Below are 5,825 nucleotides of genomic sequence, written 5' to 3' on the forward strand. Positions count from 1 at the left end.
TGAACAGGCTGAGAACACTCAAAGAGAACTACAGGAATGGCATGAACAGGAGGAAGCTAAGCAAAGAGGAATACAAGAATTGAGAGAGCAGGATGAGAATACAAAAAGCTCACTAAAGGCATTCATGGGATCCATTAACAAAGAGTTGAAGCAAGTCAGGGAGACCACAAAGGGAATGCTGAATGGAACCCAACAGAAGGAATGGGAGTCCAAGGAAACCATAACCAATCAACTAACTGATTTCAAAATAAACACTGAACACCAAATTAAGGAAGTAAAGAAGTTCATACCAGATCTAAAACAAAGCTTCAACAAAGAATTTGAAACCATCAAAGCTGACCAATTGGAAGGAAAAGAAATAAAAAACAAAGTAGAAAGTCTTGACAGCAGGTTAGACCATGCAGAAGACCGAATCTCAGGGATTGAAGACAGGCTGGATATTATAGAGAAAGAACATACAACCATCCAAGACAAGTCCAAGAAATATGATAGATCTATCCAACACTTGGAAGACACCATCAGAAGACCTAATCTAAGGATAATGGGTGTAGAGGAGCACGTAGGAACAGAAGTTAATGGTCTAGGAAATTTGTTTAACAGGATCCTAGCAGAGACCTCCCCAAACATGCAAAAAGATGGACCTATTCAGATACAAGAAGCTTTTAGAACTCCAAATAGACCATCCCAGCGTCACATTATAATCCCCTCAGGATCAACTCAGACCAAGGAAAAGATCCTTAAACCTGTGAAGGAGAAAAGATTAATCACCTATAAAGGAAAACCAATTAGAATCACCTCAGATTTCTCAGCAGAGACAATCAAAGCAAGAAGAGACTGGAATGATGTATGCCCAGCCCTAAAAACAAACAACTATCAACCAAGAATACTGTACCCATCTAAACTCTCCTTCATAACTGAAGGCCAAATATAAAACTTCCATATCAAAGAAAAATTGAAACAATACATCTCCACCAAACCAGCCCTACAAAAGATTCTTAAAGATGTCCTACATATAGAAAACCAACAAGACCACAATAAAGGCCAAGAAACTGCACCCAAACTGAGAATCCAAGAACCATAGGAAGAACTCAGTTTTTGCAACGCCCAAGAAGGTGGATGACATGGCAGGAACTCCCAAATACCTCTCAGTCCTATATCTTAACATTAACAGACTTAATTCTCCAATTAAGCGACATAGACTGTCTAGTTTGATTAAAAACAAGATCCTTCTATCTGCTGCTTTCAGGAGTCACATGTTGCCCATAAAAACAAACACAATTTCAATGTTAAAGGCTGGAGAAAAATCTACCAAGCAAACGGACCCCATAAACAAGCTGGAGCTGCAATCCTAATATCAGATAAAATAGACTTCAAATTAAAATTCTTGAGAATATGTAAAGAAGATCATTAAATACTAATTAAGGGATCCCTCCTTCAGGAGGATATTACAATTCTACATATCTATTCGCCAAACAATGGAGCACCCAAATTTATCCAAGAAACACTACTTTCCCTCAAATCCCACATAGATCCAAAGACATTAATTATTGGGGATTTTAACACACCACTCTCCCCACTAGATAGATCAACTCTGCAAAAACTCAACAGAGAAACCGCAGATCTAAACACCTGCAAAATCAACTAGATTTAACAGACATCTACTGAATATTTCACCAAGCAATATCATAATACACGTTTTTCTCAGCAGCACATGGAACATTTGCTAAAATAGACCACATTTTAGGCCACAAAGCAAACTTGTCCAAATTCAGAAATATTGAAATTATACCTTGCATTCTCTCTGACCACAAGGAAATAAAATTAGAACTCAACACCAAAAGCCACCAAAGAAAGTCCGGTAACACATGGAGGCTGAACAACACACTACTGAATCACGAGTGGGTCTTGGAAGAGATTAGAAAGGAAATTCAAATGTTCATGCTATTCAACAAAAATGAGCACACAAATTACCAGCTCCTCTGGGACACAGCAAAGGAAGTACTCAGAGGCAAGTTTATAGCTCTGAGCTCCTACATCAACATATTGGAGAGATCTGAAACCAACAATTTAATGACACATCTGATACTCCTTGGAAAAGAGCAGCAAGATTGAACTCCAATCCAGTAGATGGAAAGAAATAATCAAAATTAAATCAGAATTAAATGAATTAAAATCCACAAAAACTACAGAAAGAATCAACAAAACCAAAGTTGGTTCTTCGAAAAAATTAACAAAATTGACAGACCCTTAGCAAATCTTATCAGAAAAAGAAGAGAACACACCCAAATAAATAAACTCAGATATGAGAATGGAAACATCACCACGGAAACAACCAAGATTCAGAACATTTTAAGGGAATACTTCTCAAAACTTTATGCTAATAAGTTTGAGAACTTGACAGAAATGGACCTTTTCCTAGCAAATATTGACATGCCAAAACTAAACCAAGATGAGTTAAACCATCTTAACAGGCCCATATCAAGCATTGAAATAGAAACAGCAATAAGAGACCTCCCAGCTAAGAAAAGTCCAGGACCAGATGGTTTTACAGTGGAATTCTACAAGGCCTTCAAAGCAGAGCTCACACCAATACTCCTGCAACTCTTCAATGAAATTGAAAGAGAAAGTTCACTACCGAACACATTCTATGAAGCCATCATAACCCTCATCCAAAAACTAGGCAGGGACTCATCAAAGAAAGAGAACGATAGACCCATTTCTTTGATTAACATTGATGCAAAACTTCTCAACAAAATTTCGGCCAATCGACTCCAACAATTCATCCAAAAAATCATACACCACAATCAAACAGGATTCATTTCAGGGATGCACACCTGGTTCAATATATGCAAATCAATTAATATTATTCATCACATCAACAGCAGCAAGGATAAGAACTACATGGTTATCTCAATAGATGCAGAAAATGCATTCGACAAGATCCAACACCCCTTTATGATGAAGGTTTTGGAAAAATTAGGAATCTATGGAACATTCCTCAATACAATAAAGGCTGTATATAACAAACCTACAGCCAGCATTATACTTAATGGTGAAAAAATAAAGCCATTTCCTTTTAACTCACGAACAATATAAGGACGACCACTCTCTCCACTTCTCTTCAATCTCGTATTAGAATGCCTAGCTACAGCAATAAGAAAAGATGCAAACATAAAAGGGATCCAAAGAAGGAAAGAAGAAAAAAAACTCTCACTTTTTTGCAGATGATATGATCTTGTATTTAAAGAACCCCATAGACTCCAATCCCAAATTACTAAAGCTGATTCAAAACTTTGGCAACGTAGCAGGGTATAAAATTAACCCCCCAAACTCAATGGCTTTTCTGTATGTCAACAATGAGAAAAGTGTGGCTGAAATTAGGAAAGTAACTCCATTTGTAATAGCCCCTCAAAAAATAAAATACCTAGGAATTAACTTAACGAAAGAAGTGAAGGACCTCTATGGTTAAAACTTTAAAATCTTGAAAAAGGAATTCAATACAGAACTTAGAAAATGGCAAAACCTCCCATGCTCCTGGATTGGAAAGATCAACATCGTGAAAATGGCAATACTTCCCAAGGCTATCTACAAATTCAATGCGATACCTATCAAAATTCCAACCTCATTCTTCAAGGAAATAGAGGAGGCAATCCAAAAATTCATATGGAATAATAAAAGACCCAGAATAGCTAAAACACTCCTCAAGGCAAAGAACACTGCTGGAGGAATATCAATACCAAATTTCAAACTCTATTATAAAGCCATAGTAATCAAAACAGCTTGGTACTGGCATAAGAGCAGACCTCAGGATAAATGGAATAGAATTGAAAACCCAGAAATAAACCTACAGACCTATAGCCATCTAATCTTTGATAAGGGAGCTAAAATAATAGAATGGAAGAAAGACAGCCTCTTCAGTAAATGGTGCTGGCAAAATTGGTTAACTACTTGTAGAAAACTAAAGCTAGATCCTTATATATCACCCTGCACCAGTATCAACTCCAAATGGATCAAAGACCTCTGAGTCAAAGCAGACACTCTGAAAACATTACAGGATGGAATAGGAGAAACCCTAGGTCTCCTTGGCTCAGGGCGAAATTTTCTTAATAGAGACCCGGATACACAACAAATCAAAGAAAGGTTTGACGAATGGGATTGCATGAAGTTGCAGAGCTTCTGCATGGCAAAGGACATATCTTGCAAGATCAATAGAAAGCCCACAGATTGGGAGAAGATCTTCAATAGCCTTACAATGGACAAGGGTCTCATTTCTAAAATACACTTGGAACTCAAAAAATTAAATCCTCCAACAACAAATCCTCAAAGAAACAACTGCCCAATAAATAAGTGTGCTAAAGACTTAAAGAGAAACTTCTCTGAAGAAGAAAGAAGGATGGCCCATAGACACATGAAGAAATGCTCAACAACCCTAGCCATAAAAGAAATGCAAATCAAAACAACATTGAGATATCACCTCACCCCAGTTAGAATGGTTATAATCAAGAACTCTAACAACAACAGATGCTGGAGGTGATGTGGACAGAAGGGAACCTTACTTCATTGTTGGTGGGAGTGTAAACTTGTTCAACCACTTTGGAAACAGTATGGAGGTTCCTCAAAGACTTCACATAGAGCTCCCCTATGACCCAGCAATACCACTTTTGGGCATTTACCCTAATGTTTACAAACAAGACCACACTAAAGCTACCAAAACAACTATGTTTATTGGAGCATTATTTACCATAACTAAGATATGGAACCAACCCAGATGCCCCTCAGTAGATGAATGAATCAAGAAAATGTGGAATATATACACAATGGAATTCTATGTCTCCATCAAAAAGAATGACATTTCCCCATTTGTTAGGAAATGGAAAGCCTTGGAAAAAATTATATTAAGTGAAGTAAGCCAAGCCCAAAGAAACATAGGTCCAATGGTTTCCCTTATTTGCAATATCTACTACATGTATGAGTCAAGCAGAAAAGGTCAGATAATGTGATGTTAGGAAAATGAACCTTTAGATATGTATTTCAATTTTTTTTTGCTTTCATGCATGTGTTTCTAACTCATTTATAAGATTATTTCTTTGTTGCTTTGTGTGTCCCTCCTCCACAGTATAACCCCTGCTTTCACTATATTTGATGTCTGTAATTTGTGGAGGAGATGGGGAAAAACAAGTCGTTTAACGTTTCAACTTTGAGAAGTAGAAGTTGTCATGTCGAAAACGAACTTTACAACTTTGGTGCGGGAGGGGTGGGGAGGTTGTGTCGGGGGGCGGGGTGGAGGCTGGGAAGGGATGTGAAGGGTAAACAAAGGAGGAGGCTGCAATGCTTGGTAAGAAATGTACTCATTATCTTGCTTATGTAATTGTAACCCCTCTGTACAGTATGTTCACAAAAAATAAAAATTAAAAAAAAAAAAAGAAAGAAACTGGCATTCAGAGAGCCCTTGCTAACTGCCATGGCCTGATAACGAGCGGGATCCGCAGGGGGAATGCACGTGCCTACCACTGCCCAGCTGGAAACTGCCCAGGCGGGACACAGATTGGAGTTTTCTGGAGCCCAGAGATGATTGACCACTGGTACAATGTCGCGCGAGGGAATCCGTGTCACCAGTGGGGGTCCAGAGCACCCTGCCCAGATTCCCACGGACACAGTCAATGCTCTGGGTAAGTTTACCTTCTCATCCTTGGTCGTGGTAAACCATGTGCCATGTCACACCGTTCACCACTCTCCAAACCCTCCTAGCCTCACAGCCCCTGCCCTCCTCCCTCACCCCCCCGCATTTAATTCCTTAATTATATTTGGCAGGCACATTCCCAACC

The sequence above is a fragment of the Dipodomys spectabilis genome, unplaced genomic scaffold (assembly GCF_019054845.1).
Source record: "Dipodomys spectabilis isolate Male_0828 unplaced genomic scaffold, ASM1905484v1 ptg000558l, whole genome shotgun sequence".
Taxonomy (NCBI): domain Eukaryota; kingdom Metazoa; phylum Chordata; class Mammalia; order Rodentia; family Heteromyidae; genus Dipodomys; species Dipodomys spectabilis.